Source organism: Myodes glareolus, chromosome 2 (assembly GCF_982192425.1).
Source record: "Myodes glareolus chromosome 2, mMyoGla1.1, whole genome shotgun sequence".
NCBI classification, from domain to species: Eukaryota; Metazoa; Chordata; class Mammalia; order Rodentia; family Cricetidae; genus Myodes; species Myodes glareolus.
The window spans coordinates 5,802,498-5,815,919 of record NC_142027.1 but is presented as its reverse complement, the minus strand read 5'-3'; the positions used below and the strand labels follow the sequence as shown (position 1 = coordinate 5,815,919).

Sequence of the window (13,422 nt, the reverse complement as noted above, 5' to 3'; positions counted from 1 at the left end):
GTGGTCTGTTTGACCTGTGACACCACATTTTCACTCCCAGGGAGGTGCTAAGCAGGACACACCTGTAGATGGACACGCACGTTGCTCGTGGACTCAGCTAGTTCCCCAGGTTCAAGGACACAGATTTGACCTAGGGAAGAGATGCACTTGAACATAAATGCTGGATGGTGGCTCCCTGGGAGAGAGAAGCAGCAGCAGCTCTTCCCCGAGGCACAGAGGAACTCCTGAGGAATGCTAGAGCTTGTTTCCAAGAGAAGTGGAGACCTGAGCAGTACGCTCAGATGTTAGACAGCTGCTCACAGGACTCCCTCCTCAGACCCAGGAGTCTCTCTTCTAACCTCAAGACCATGACTACCAATGGAGGCCTGCACCCAACATCCTGCAAGGACCTCTAAGACTGAGAACTGGCTACTCCTAGCACTTGGGACAATGGCTTCAGGCCCTGACAGTTGTTCCCAGAGCTGACTTGGGTTAGGACAGTAATCCAGGGGCTTCACAGGAATGCCTGGGCTGGGACAGCCCTGATGAGAGGAAGAAAGAGAAGTGGCTATGCTTTAGCTAGTATCTTAGCCATGTGGTTGGGTCTGTTCCCAGGACGGATGTTCCCGGTGATAGAGGAGATTCTGAATAGGTACACACATCCCCAAAGAAGCCAGCTGCCTTGCACGGATGGCAGACGCTCCTTTTCATCAAGCAGATGATGCAGGCAGAATGAGCTCATCTTCAAGTCCTGGTGCCCCTGGGTGGAAACCTCAACTATTGTTTTGTACGCAGTCCAAATAAGGCTGCAGGAGACTGGAAATGGGACAGGGATGCTGGTGTCTCACTCACTAATGCTTCCCCTCTGGCCTACTACAACTCTGGCTTTCTCACTCACTCTTTGGAAGCACTTCTTGCCATTCTCAATGCAAAAGCCCCTCCTCTCTATTTGTTGCTTCTTGATGGAGGACACAGGCTTTGCCATCCTCTTACCAGTCTGATGCAATAGTGCATGACATTTAATGCATTGACAGTGAATTTCCTCTTGGGGAGGGGACTGTCTCATGAAGCCCAGGCAGTCCTGATCCTTCTGCCTTCTCCTTGCAAGAATTATGTTTGCATGCATGTGTTGTCGTACCAAAGAGTTCCACAATAGCCCAGAATAGAGTATAGCAAAGGTTTATTTATTTGGGGATAAACTCACAGTAAGGGTAGCAACATGCAATCCTCTGCATGCACTGGGAACTGGAACTGAATCCAGCAGCCAAGAGGGCCACACCTGCTTTTTGTCTGCTTTTATAGTACATGAGATCCTGTTCAGAGTCAGCCAGTCTCTTAAAGGTTGTTGGCTGAAGAAGTTTCCATAACACCTCCTCCTTTTATCTAAGTAAGAGAATTCTAAGCCTAATACAAAACTATATACAATAAGAACAAATATCAAGTCTTGTCCAGGGAAAAGAAGAGGCAAAAACATAAAAACTAGAATTACAACCAGTATGACCAACATCAAACCAGAAACATATGCTAAATGTTTCAATAGTGATCCTATCCTAAGGAGTCTGAGTCTTCTTTTAAAAATGGCTTGGCTAAGTCATGAGAGGAAAGTAACTATGACTATCTAATCTTCAATCCCATCAAAGATCTGAGAAGGGAAATAGTATTATCCGAGAAAACAGGAAGTGAAATTAGGCAACTTCCTCAAGGTGCAATAGATGACAGAAACAACCAGCTCCCCGGGCAATCACCAAAGTCTCATTTACAATGTTGGGGAAACCAACTTTGGCTGAGGCCTAGATTAGCTGACAGACCATTTTCAGAATCAGGGAGATTTGAAACACCATCTTACCCTGTCTAGGCAAGGTTTGGCAGTCTTTTTGTTTGTATCCTGCTTGTCCAGTATGGACACCATGCATTTTGTCAGTGGTCGAGCTGCACATGCTTTTTAATTTGCATTTATAGTACAAGAGACCACGCCCACAGTGGGCCGGGATCTTAAAGGCTATTGGCTGAAGGAGTTCTCACAACACCCATGCATCACCATACTTGGCTGACAGTTTCTCATTCCTCACCACACACCTTTCTTTTGAGACAGGATCTCTCACTGGCTTGGAACTCACCAAGGAGCCTGGACTGACTGGTTAGGAAGCCCCAGAGATCCCCCATTTCTATTTCCCCAGCACCGAGATTACAAGTGTGCACCACTCTGCCTGACTCTTTAAAAATTTGTGTCCTGGGAACTCCCATCTTCCTGCATATAATTCAGACTGAGTCATCTCCCAGCACTTGAAGCATTGCAGCTTTTGTGATTGCATTTGTCCTCTAACTTGGGGGTTTTAAATAACAGATCTTTGATGGATAAAGTTGGTGGACCAAGGGTCCAGTTGTTGAAAAGTTTCTTTGTTCTATTGCGACATACAGTTCTTCTAGGTGATGGATTGTTCCTTGGGTCCTTGTCCCTAAAATGAAGGGTGTCCCTTTGGCCTGTCTTCTTTTAGATATAAAATATGTGAGCGAGACACACACCTTTCAATCTTGGGGTTAGTTGACAGACAGGTGTGTCTGTTCCTTCCTTTTTTCCTCTTATGGGGGTAATTTCAGAGCTCAAGAATTGTAACATCTTTGAATTTTACATATTTGAATTTCACAGCTCTTTTTTATCATAGGTACCTCCAGGAGAGCTCCCAGATAATAAGGAGGATAACCACTCTTGCTAGGTTGACGTCTTTAGATGTTTGGACCATCTGCCATTTCACGGGTGAGGGAACTCCAAGAGTTTGAGATGAGCCAGTGTTTAAAATGCAGCCTCTCTCTTTTAATTGTCTACTTCATATCAGATTCCAGGCTAGTATTTTTTTATTTCACTTCATTTGAGAATCCTGAGGCCAAGCTGAATAGATATCATATCAGATATAGGGCTGAGGTCCCGGAAAATCAGATGACTCTAAGAGATACCACTAAAAAGCGAGGGGTCAAGATTGTGATGTGAGGGTTCTGGCTAGCAATCTCACCATTAATTCCCAGCACAGTGCACTGTGGGCATGGCCACTGCTGGCCAGGCTGCTCTGTGATCTTGATCTCTGATGACTATAGGGTCAGGAATGTGGGTACGGGAGTCAGTGAAGTACCTGATTATTCACTAATAAGATCTGTTCGTCCATAAAGATATCTGTCTGGAATCCAGACTTTCTGGCATGGTTTAATCAATGCATGGCACAACTATTTTATAATATCTACATATAGGATAAATTATTCTCCGATATGATTCTTTATGATGTCCTCACAAGCTACTCAATGTCCTAAGAGTCACCGGCTCCCTTAACACCTCTTATCCTCCTCCTTCTGCCTCTTTATCTTTCCTTTCTTTCTCTTTCTCCTCTTCCTTCCTCTGCCTCCTTCTTTACACAATGAACCTGACAATGACTTGAGTGGCTTTGGCATCTGCACGCAGGCCCACACAGTAGAACCCACTGAAAGAGGGAAATGAAAAGAAAGACCCTATAGCTCACCCATTTCTTCATATCTGGAAAGCCCATGGTGGCTCTTCACCAGCAGGGCTGGCTGAGCTCTCAGGGGTCACAGAGTGACTCTCAGACGCCAGAAGCTCAATGTCACAGATTCTTCACCAATGACCCATACAGCTACACCCCTAAGAGACTCCTTAACTAATTAATTAGTCATTTTAGAAAGTAAAAGAGATTCCACTACAATCTACTAGATACTATCTCAATAAGAGTCCTTTCCTTTCCGGTGTAGGGTGGTGTGTTTCTAATTAAATTTAATCAATGCGTGATATAATTATTTTGAAATATCCATACATATGATAAATTATCCACTACTGTGATTCTGTGTTGCTATTATGAACTACTCAGCATACAAAAATGCCCTCCCCCCTTTCTCTACATTTCATTTTCCTAGTCTACATGAACTTGATAGTGATCAAAGTCCTTTGATATCCACGGGTGACTAGTCCTGGTCCTCTTGAGCGTACCAAAGTCTATATATGCACAAGCCCTTCTATAAATTGGTAGAGTATTTCCACATAAGTGTTGCATTTATTCCTGTATACTTATATTATAGATTACTGATAATACCTAATGCAAGGTAAATCCTGTGTAAACAGTTATATGGTATTGCTTAGGGAATGATAAAAGCTCTTTGCATGTTCAGCTCTGATCCATTTCTATTTTCCATCCGTGGTTGCTTGAGCTGCCAAATGTGGACACGGTGACCGAGGCAAACTGCTCTGCTCTGTGTTTAAGCCTAAGAAAACTCAAGGATGGCTTTTTTCATAAGACCTCTATGGAATGCCCGTTTGCACGGAAGTGAACGAGTCCCATGCAGCGTGAGCACTTGTCATTAGTAGTTGTCTGTAGTGGGCTGTGCTAGGGCAAAGGGAGCTTGCCTCAGGAAACTGTGAGATGTTTGAACTTGCCAGAGGCCTGAAGGGTCTTCCCGAAGTCTAGAGACTGTACAGAGTCACTGGCCTGGTTAGGGATGTGAACGAAACTTGACAGAGCAGTTACTGGAGAAGGGACACAACAGAAATCAACCAAGGTGACGTATCCCTGGATGTGATTTACTTTCCAACTGTAGCCAAGGAAGCTTAAGTTGGCACTTTTAAGGAAGACTATAGAGATGGGGGATTGTGTGTGTGGTACCAACAGTGCAGGTTTGCCAGACTAGAGAGCCCCCATGTTGGTTAGCTGTGGATCAGAAAGCAGTTCCCTGAGCTCTCAGGCACCACTGGGTATATGACAGACCTTTGAGGGTGTGTCCAAGGGCTTTGTTTACTGAAGGGAGAGATGTCCCCCACCATGGGGACTGTGATGGAGGAGAGAGATGTCCTCACCAAGGGGCTGTGATGGCCCCAAAACCACACTTTAGTCTTAGTGTTAAGATGATGGAAGGCCAACGTGGGTGGTGAGTTTGATGTGTCCTAAAACTTGCTTTCTGAAGTCTGCTGGCCCCTGGGAGCTCCTGGGGAAGGTGGGAAGTGTGGACATGCAGGGATGGAGCATCACAGAAAATGACTTCTGAAACGCTGCCTCAGGCGTCCTGTTCTGCTCTGATTCATCATTTAGCTCTGGCTTGGACAAGCCCCAGGAACAGTGGGAGCCTCCTGATCAGCTGTTAGTCTCTGCTTCAACTTTGCTCAGGTTTTTGGCTTAAGTTGAACTCCAATAATGTCAACAGGATGTAGTGGGACATAACCGGAAGCCACTTGGCAGAGGCAGGATTGGTGTAGTAACCAGGACAAATATTACAGCGGTGGTTCTCAACCTGTGGATCATGGGGGTCAAGCAACCCTTTCACAGCAATTGCCTAAGACATCAGAAAACATATATATTTGCATTATGATTCAAACCAGTAGCAAAATTACAGTTATAAAATGGCAACAAAATTTTTATAGTTGGAGGTCGCCACACCATGAAGGACTGTACTAAAGGGTCTCATCATTAGGAAGGACTGAATTAAAGCACCATGGGCCCCGACTGCCCCATCAATCAAGCAGTGGTGGATTCATTCATTCATTCATTTATTCATACTGTGTGCTTCAGCTACGGTCTTCTCTGGGTGACATACCTTCGTTGGTATGCCTGGTAGTATAATTAGAAACATTTCTCTAGCTTCAGCTTATTGATTACAGGAAGGTCCTGATGTTGGTGGACACCAACACACTCTGAGAAGTTGCTTGGGTTTGCTGGGGTTGGATTTGATAATGGTTAGAAAGCATTGGGTGATTCCCACAGTGAATCTCAAATTGTATTTCAACTGGCTGTCCGCTTCTGAACAAGAAATACACTTCCCCTCTTAGAGTGGTTTAAGGGTGTGAACCATGTCTACTCTTGTTGGATGAATGCAGACTGAGCCATCAGTGTAAGCTCTGACTCTTCATGCTCCCCAGAACCACAGTCTACAGGTTCAGGAAAAGCACTCATCCCGAGCCCAGGTGGTCAGAAGATTCTGGAAAATGATGGACGTATGAGGACCAATCTGAATAGTGTGCTGGTTGGACACTTCAATCCTGTGGTTTGCATGGTCACTGACATGACCTTGATCCAGTGCTCAACATCTTCTCCTGAGTAAGTTTAGACCCTCTCCCTTCTGTGGATCAAGAATATGGGAAATCACTTAAAATTATCTTTCAAAGAGATGAACCATAGTTCCCATCCTCAGGAGAGATTGGAGTGTCTAAAACACTCCATGGATGCTTGAACCACACGTAATACCAAATATTCTATTAATATTTTATTTACTTTATAATTATGTAAGTAAGAGATTAACAACAATGGCCAGTCATAAAATGCAGCAAATAAGACAGCATTCTGTTAGAATTGTTACCTCAGCAATACTTGTACTGGGGCCATTGTTAGTAAGTGCACACACCACAGTAGGAGGTCTGGTAACTGAGATGGCTTTGGGGCTGACAGGCAAAAATGATTCAGATTCCTAAAAGAGAGAGATCAGATCGTACCTCTACAGATGACATCTAATTAAAAACTTAGGGGTTATTTTTTAAAACATTTTTTGAATTGTTGAGTGTTTGAATTTCACTGGAGCATCGGCAACTGAGGCCAAGGGAGTAAAAACCACGGATAAGTAGATCTACCGTAGAGTAGCAGCAGTTTAAAATTCTCTAAAAAGCAAAGGTTTTCTACTGAGATCCATAAATTGCTAAGGGAAAACTCCATCTCTTTTGTTAAATTCTAAAGTCACTTGCCTCAAATAACTGGCTACCTAATTAAAGTTAGAGCAGAAGGGTTGGGTTAGGAAGGAAAGGCTCACTCTTAAACAGATACGAAGACTGGTGATATTTGCACAAGTCTTTGTTTGGGCTGTAAATAGCCACCAAGAACTGTGTAGGCAAGCTCTTATGCAGCCTCCTTAATGACCTGAACCTCCATTATTCGCCATCTTTGCTTTTAGTGTTAAAGAAAAGGCTAATGGAAGTGGGACCATTGTTGGCACATGCTCTGTTTTAACATTAGGAGGAGACGAACCAATCACATAAGCCCCATTTGAACCCATCAGGTGACCTAATTAAATGTTGCATGAGGGCTGGAGAGGTGACTCAACAGTAAGAGAGCTTGCTGAGGACCTGGATTCAGTTCCCAGCACCTATATGGTGGCTCACAAGTGTCTGTAACTCCTGTCCCAAGGTACCTCTTCTGGCCTCTGAGGGCACTGGACACATATGGCATGCACATGTTCATGAAGACATACATAAACTCACAATAAATAAAGTATTTAAATGTCTTCCAGGACAGTCTCCAAAGCTACAGAGAAACCCTGTCTCCAAAAACCAAAAAAAGTATTTAAATATCACATTTTCTTTCAGAGATCATACTTTCTTGCCTCTTTCAGACAAAATGTTGTTTTAGGAGTGCTGTTCCCAAAGGCTCATCTGGTAATTTTTTGGTTTCTAGTTACCAATACATTCTGGGATGTTATTGCTATAGGAATTCCTACCACCAGTAGCTTTTAAGTTACCTACCCACTTAGGCATGGGCTCTTATACTATATATGCCGATGTAAAGCACACATATGGCCTCTTTTCTGGCTACTGGATTTGGTTGCTGTTCCCTGTTCAAGCAGAGGATTGTGATCTGTGAGTCTATCCCTAAATAAATAACCCTTTATTATACTCAATTCTGAGCTAGTATGGGATTTTTATTAAGCGTCCTTTTTCATCTGGCGCCCACGTGGATCCAGAAGACCTAGGTCCACAGCCTAGAAAGACTCCCACCCCCACCCACTTGGCTTGCTTTTACCTAAGTGGCTTTTTGTAGAACCCCTGTGTGGTGACTTGGAAATTTCCCAAGCGCACGCATGCCCCCTGACACCACTGCCACGTTCCTTGCCACGGTTCCCTTCCACATGGTGACTTGCACAGCTTCCAGTTTGTGCTCCCTGACTGTGAGTTCTGGATTTTTTGCTCCGTGTATGGAATTGATTTAATTGCTTTTAATTTGTCAAGCAAAGCATATTTCTCAGTGTCTAACTGGCACCAAGATGAGAAAGCCAAAGCGGCTCAGGACTGTTCGTGGCACCAGGTTGCACAGCCGCTAGTTGTGACTGCAACCACGACAGCTGCTGTACAGTAAAGATTATTACACCTAAAACAGTTTACTGGACCTCATACCAGATAAATATTTTTTAATTAATAAATTAATAAACTTGAAAGTTATATAATTACGGACATTACTATTGAAACTTTTAGTAACTTTTTTGCTAATACTATGGATTGTATTCTGTAAGGCTTATATAGTTATTGTGATACATCCATTTATTGGATATTGGGATTCAGTTTTTTTTCCTTCATATTATATCCTGAAGAAAATGGTTTTGTAACAGAGCCAAGAATGAGGCACTTTTAGAAATGATAGCCTTTAAAGACTAATAATGAACAGCTTGCTGACAGGATTAATATCATCGAAAATCAAGTTACCTGAAAAAATTGATACTATTAAAAAGGGTAACATTAATTTGACAGACAAAATTGAATCCTTGTCAAAGAGTACTGAGATATTAACTGAAAGAATTCGTACTGTTGAATTTGACAATCAAAATCTTTTAAAAATTTATGATAGGTTAGCAAATAGACTGTCTCTCCAGGGAGGCAATGATTGGTTAACAGAGTTTGGGGAAACTCTGTTAACCAATTAAGGCAATGTGTACACTATCCAAATAACATCCAAAGATGAGATGTTATCTTTAAAGGAAAAACTTCAGACCTTGGAATCACATGTGCAGAATGAGGACCAGGGGCTCGGTGCCTCAATGAAATCACTAGACATATACACAGGCCAGGAGATTCAGGCTTTACAAAAGACAGCAGTGAAAAGATTTGAAATGATTGAGGAAATTATTGGAGCTGATGAGCAGGGAAAGAAGGTACAAGGACAGGATTCAACATTACCAATAGCTGTCAGAGATAACTTACCCAGGGTTTTAGCTTCCTATGCTGTAATCTACTCTGACAAAACATTAAGTTCTAAAGGCCCAAAAGGATTCAAAGAAGGTAGATGGATATCTATAGGAATGAATGATCTAAAAGAAATTAAGCAAGTTGTCGTAACTTATGGCTTGCATTCTGCATATGTTAGGGAGATGATAAAGACATGGGCTTCTAGCATTAAGGTGACGCCACATGCCTGACTTCAGTTAGTTTCAGCAGTCCTGGATGATGGGCCTCAACTGATGTTTAAATGTTATTTCAGGGAAGAGGTTAAAATTTTAGAACAACAGGGAAAAGCAAAAAGACTTGAGACCTCCCAAGATCAAATTCTTGGTGAGGGCACTTATGCTAAACCATAGGCTCAGTCTCTATATGATGAACAAATGCCACAAAGCAGCCTTAAATGCTTACAACAGGATTCAAGAACTAGGGAAATGGATTGAATCATATACCAGGGTTAAACAGGACCAGAGAGAACACTTTAGTGACTTTTTATAAAGATTAACTAGGGCTGTACAAATAGGAGTAACAAACCCAGATGCTGTATGAATACTTATCGAGTCTCTGACTTTTGAAAATGCCAACTTAAAATACAAAAAGATACTTGGGCCTTTAAAGGTTAGATCAGCACCAATGGATGAATGGATCTTGCATACAATGAACATTGAGACATTTGACTATAATACTGAATCTTGAGTAGGAGAAGTAATTTCCAAAGGAATGAGGAGACATCAAAATGCCAAATGTTTTAATTGTGGTAGAATAGCACATCTGAGAAGGGGTTATAGACAAGGAATTCCTAGGAATAATATTTCCTCTTGGAATGGCAAGAAAAGGACTCAGCCTTCAGGTATATGTAGAAGGTGTGACAAAGGTCGACGTTGGACCAATGAGTGTAGAACAACAAAAGACAGACAAGGCAACCCAATACCATCAGAAAACTCCTTGGGGGGCCTCTCACAGGCTTCCAAGTCAGAAATGGTCCAGTCATTCCCAGTCACTGTGGAGGACATGTCTCACCAGGAAAATTAAAAACTCTAGAGCCTTCTGTTAAAAAAAAACCATACTGTTCTAGAGGATGGAATAAACATGGAGGATAAATCAAAAATTCCGATAGGAAATTGATAGGGGAGTTCAGCCAATCACATTCTGTTTTGGGGGCATGCCGCCCTCAGGCTAAAGCCTGCCTATAAACCTAGCAAGCACGCTCCGCTAGCTCTCTTTTCGCCTGGCTCCTGCGTCCGGACGGATCGTTTGGATTCTGGTGTAAGCTGTTGTAAGTCTTACTTCTGTTTATTAAAACTGTATATTTTGTATCAAGATAGTCTGGGGACTTTTCATTACCAATCGCCCTGCGGCTTCAGGAAATAGGAAATGTATATTCTGGTAGACTTCTATAAATGATCAAAGACCAAAGCTAAAAGTACATATAAATGGCATTGTAATTGTGGGTTTGATTGGCATGAGTGCGGACATGAGTATCACTATCCCAGAATCTTGGCATCCAAATTGGCCTCTTCAAGAGGCAGATATTCAGTGACTAAGAATTAGAACTTTCGCTCAAGTGAAACAAAGCACGAGATGGGTTGACTGCATAGGACCAGAAGGACAGAGAGGAATGCTGAGGCCATATATGGCTAATATTGCAGTGAATTTGTGGGGTCATGACCTGCTACAGCAATGGAATACCCAGATTAACATTCCTGCAGTCCCAGAAACTCATAATTCTGGGAAGGATATTAGAAGGTACTATACACAAAGGTCACCAGCCATTCAGGCTGTACAAGAACACAAAACAACTAGCAAACCTTTAAAGGTACCAACAGCCCTACTTTAAAAATGGTTAATTGAGAAACAAATATGGGTTAAACAGTGGCCTTTAACTTAAGAGAAACTGCAGGCTCTAGAACAGTTGGTACGGGAGCAACTAAATGCTCACCATATTGAAGAATCAACCAGCCCTTGGAATTCTCCTGTATTTTTTATTAAAAAGGAATCTGGCAAATGGAGAATGGTGTCAGATCTAAGACCTGTCAACAAGTAATTCAACCTCTGGGACTTCTACACTCTGGAATTACTCTGCCTTCTCTACTACTAAAAGGATGACCTCTTATAGTTATTGATTTGAAAGATTGTTTCTTCACTATACCTTTACAAGAAAAAGACAGAGAAAAATTTGACTTCACAGTGCCTACTAATAATAATTCTCAGTCTACTAGGAAATATCAATGGACCATCCTCCCACAGGGAATGCTCAATAGCCCCACCCTCTGCCAATACTTTGTCAGTCAGCCATTGGAAATAATATGTAAGCAATTTCCTAAATCTATAATTTACCATTACATGGATGATATTTTACTATCTGATACAAACATGGATATTTTAGAAATAATGTTTGAAGAAGTAAAGAAAGTTTTGCCAAAATGGGGATTCAAATTGATCCTGAGAAAATACATAGAGGAGATTCTGTCAATTACCTAGGTTATTTTACAGAAAATTGGAACACAAAAGGCACAAATGAGGAGAGACTGGTTGCAGGCTCTGAATGACTTCCAAAGATTGCTAGGAGACATTTCCCAACAACTGTTGGAATAACACCTGATCTAATGATTCATTTAAACAAACCTTAGATTGTGATAAAGACCTGAATAGTTCCAGAGAATTAACAGCTAAAGTGGAAAGGAATTGACAGTTGTCAAGGAGAGATTACAGAAGGCACATGTCAATAGGGTGAATCCAAATCTTAACTATATTTTAGTCATATTGCCTTCCAGAATTTCACCCACAGGAATTTTAATGCAAAGGGAAGATATTATCTTAGAATGGATATTTTAACCATATAAACCAAGTAAAAAATTAAAAACATATGTGGAAAAAGTCTCTGAATTAATTATAAAAGGAAAATTGAGATTCATCAATTAGCAGGTATAGACCCAGCAGAGATTATAGTGCTTTTACTTCTGGTGAAATTAAAAAATTATGGGAAGATAATGAACCTTGGCAAAGAGCTTGTGCTAATTTTTTAGGAGAGAGTAATAGCAATTATTTCAAAAGTGATTGAATTAACCTTATAAAGAGAACTTCTTGGATCCTTCCCTGCATTGTACATGACACACCAATAACTGGAGCTTGTACATTCTATACTGATGCAAATAAATCAGGAAAGGCAGGTTACAAATCAGAAGATTTAAGTAAGGTGGAACAAAGCCCTTATAATTTCATCCAAAAGACAGAATTATATGCTATTCTCATTGTGCTAAGGGATTTTAGAGAACCTCTTAATATAGTTACTGATTCACAATATGCAGAAAGAGTTGCTTTGCATAGTAAAACCTCTGAATTTATACCAGATGATACAGAATTGACTTCATTATTCATTCAGGTTCAAGATATAATCAGAAATAGGCTTTGTCCCATATACATAACACACATCTGATCCTATATGGGTCTGCCAGATTCTCTAGCACAAGGCAATAGAGAAATTGGTTGATTACTGATTGCAAGCATGTTGAAAGCCTCAGAATTCCATAAGAAGCATAATGTCAATAGCAAAGGTTTAAAGAAAGAGTTTTCTATTACATGGCAACAAGCTGAGGAGATTATAAAGAGATGCCCTTCTTGTTCTTTCTATAACCAGACACTGCTACCTATAGGGACTAACCCAAAGGGTACTCAAAGAAATTAAATCTGGCAGATGGATATGTTCCACTTTACAGAATTTGGAAAATTAAAATATGTACACGCACCATTGACACTTATTCAGGTTTTCCGTGGGCAACTACCTTGAGCTCAGAAAAGGCTGATTCAGTAATTGCACATTTATTAGAAGCTATGGCCATCATGGGTATACCTAAACAAATAAAGACAGATAATGGACCAGCATAGTTTTTTTTGCGTATTATAATATAAAGCATATTACAGGTGTACCATACAATCCTACAGGTCAGGCAGTTGTAGAAAGATCAAATCAAACTATAGAGGATATGTTAAACAAACAGAAAGGGATGGAAAATACCCCCAGAAATAGATTACATAATGCTTTATTCACTTTGAATTTTCTTAACCTTAATGAAAAAGACAACAACAGCAGGGAGACATTGGATAATAGAAAAGTCTTCTGAATTAAATCAGCAAGTGTATTTCAAGGATGTGTTGACCTCACAATGGAAGCCAGGTAATGTGCTATGCTGGGGAGGGGTTTCACTCTTATTTCTACAGGAGGAGAAGAAAAACTATGGATACCATCAAAATTAATAAAGATTTGCTTCAAAAAAGAGAAACCTTTTGAGAAAGAGAAATGACACCTCATCCACAACGGTGACAGCCATACAGGTGGTAATGAAAGCATATAGGGTTGGGGCAGGGTTCTGCTCTTGTCTTTACAGGAAAATACACAGCTTCAAAAATTCAAGAGACCCTGAATATTTGGATGCTGACAGAAAGAAAAATAGTTATCCAATAAGGATCATCAAGAAAAAGGAATA

General features: G+C 41.1%; 1 protein-coding gene and 1 long non-coding RNA gene across 5 annotated transcripts in view; one reads left to right on the top strand and one right to left on the bottom strand.

Annotated features, from left to right (window-relative positions):
- Positions 1-13,422, bottom strand: part of Kcnj6 (potassium inwardly rectifying channel subfamily J member 6) — a 243,770-nt gene that overhangs the window by 46,708 nt on the left and 183,640 nt on the right. The window lies entirely within an intron of this gene.
- LOC125392961 (uncharacterized) overlaps positions 1-13,422 on the top strand; it is a 44,581-nt gene that overhangs the window by 29,047 nt on the left and 2,112 nt on the right. The window contains exon 2 of the long non-coding RNA XR_015000666.2: positions 5,885-6,062. This is a non-coding gene — a long non-coding RNA (uncharacterized LOC125392961). The remainder of the gene's footprint in view (positions 1-5,884; positions 6,063-13,422) is intronic.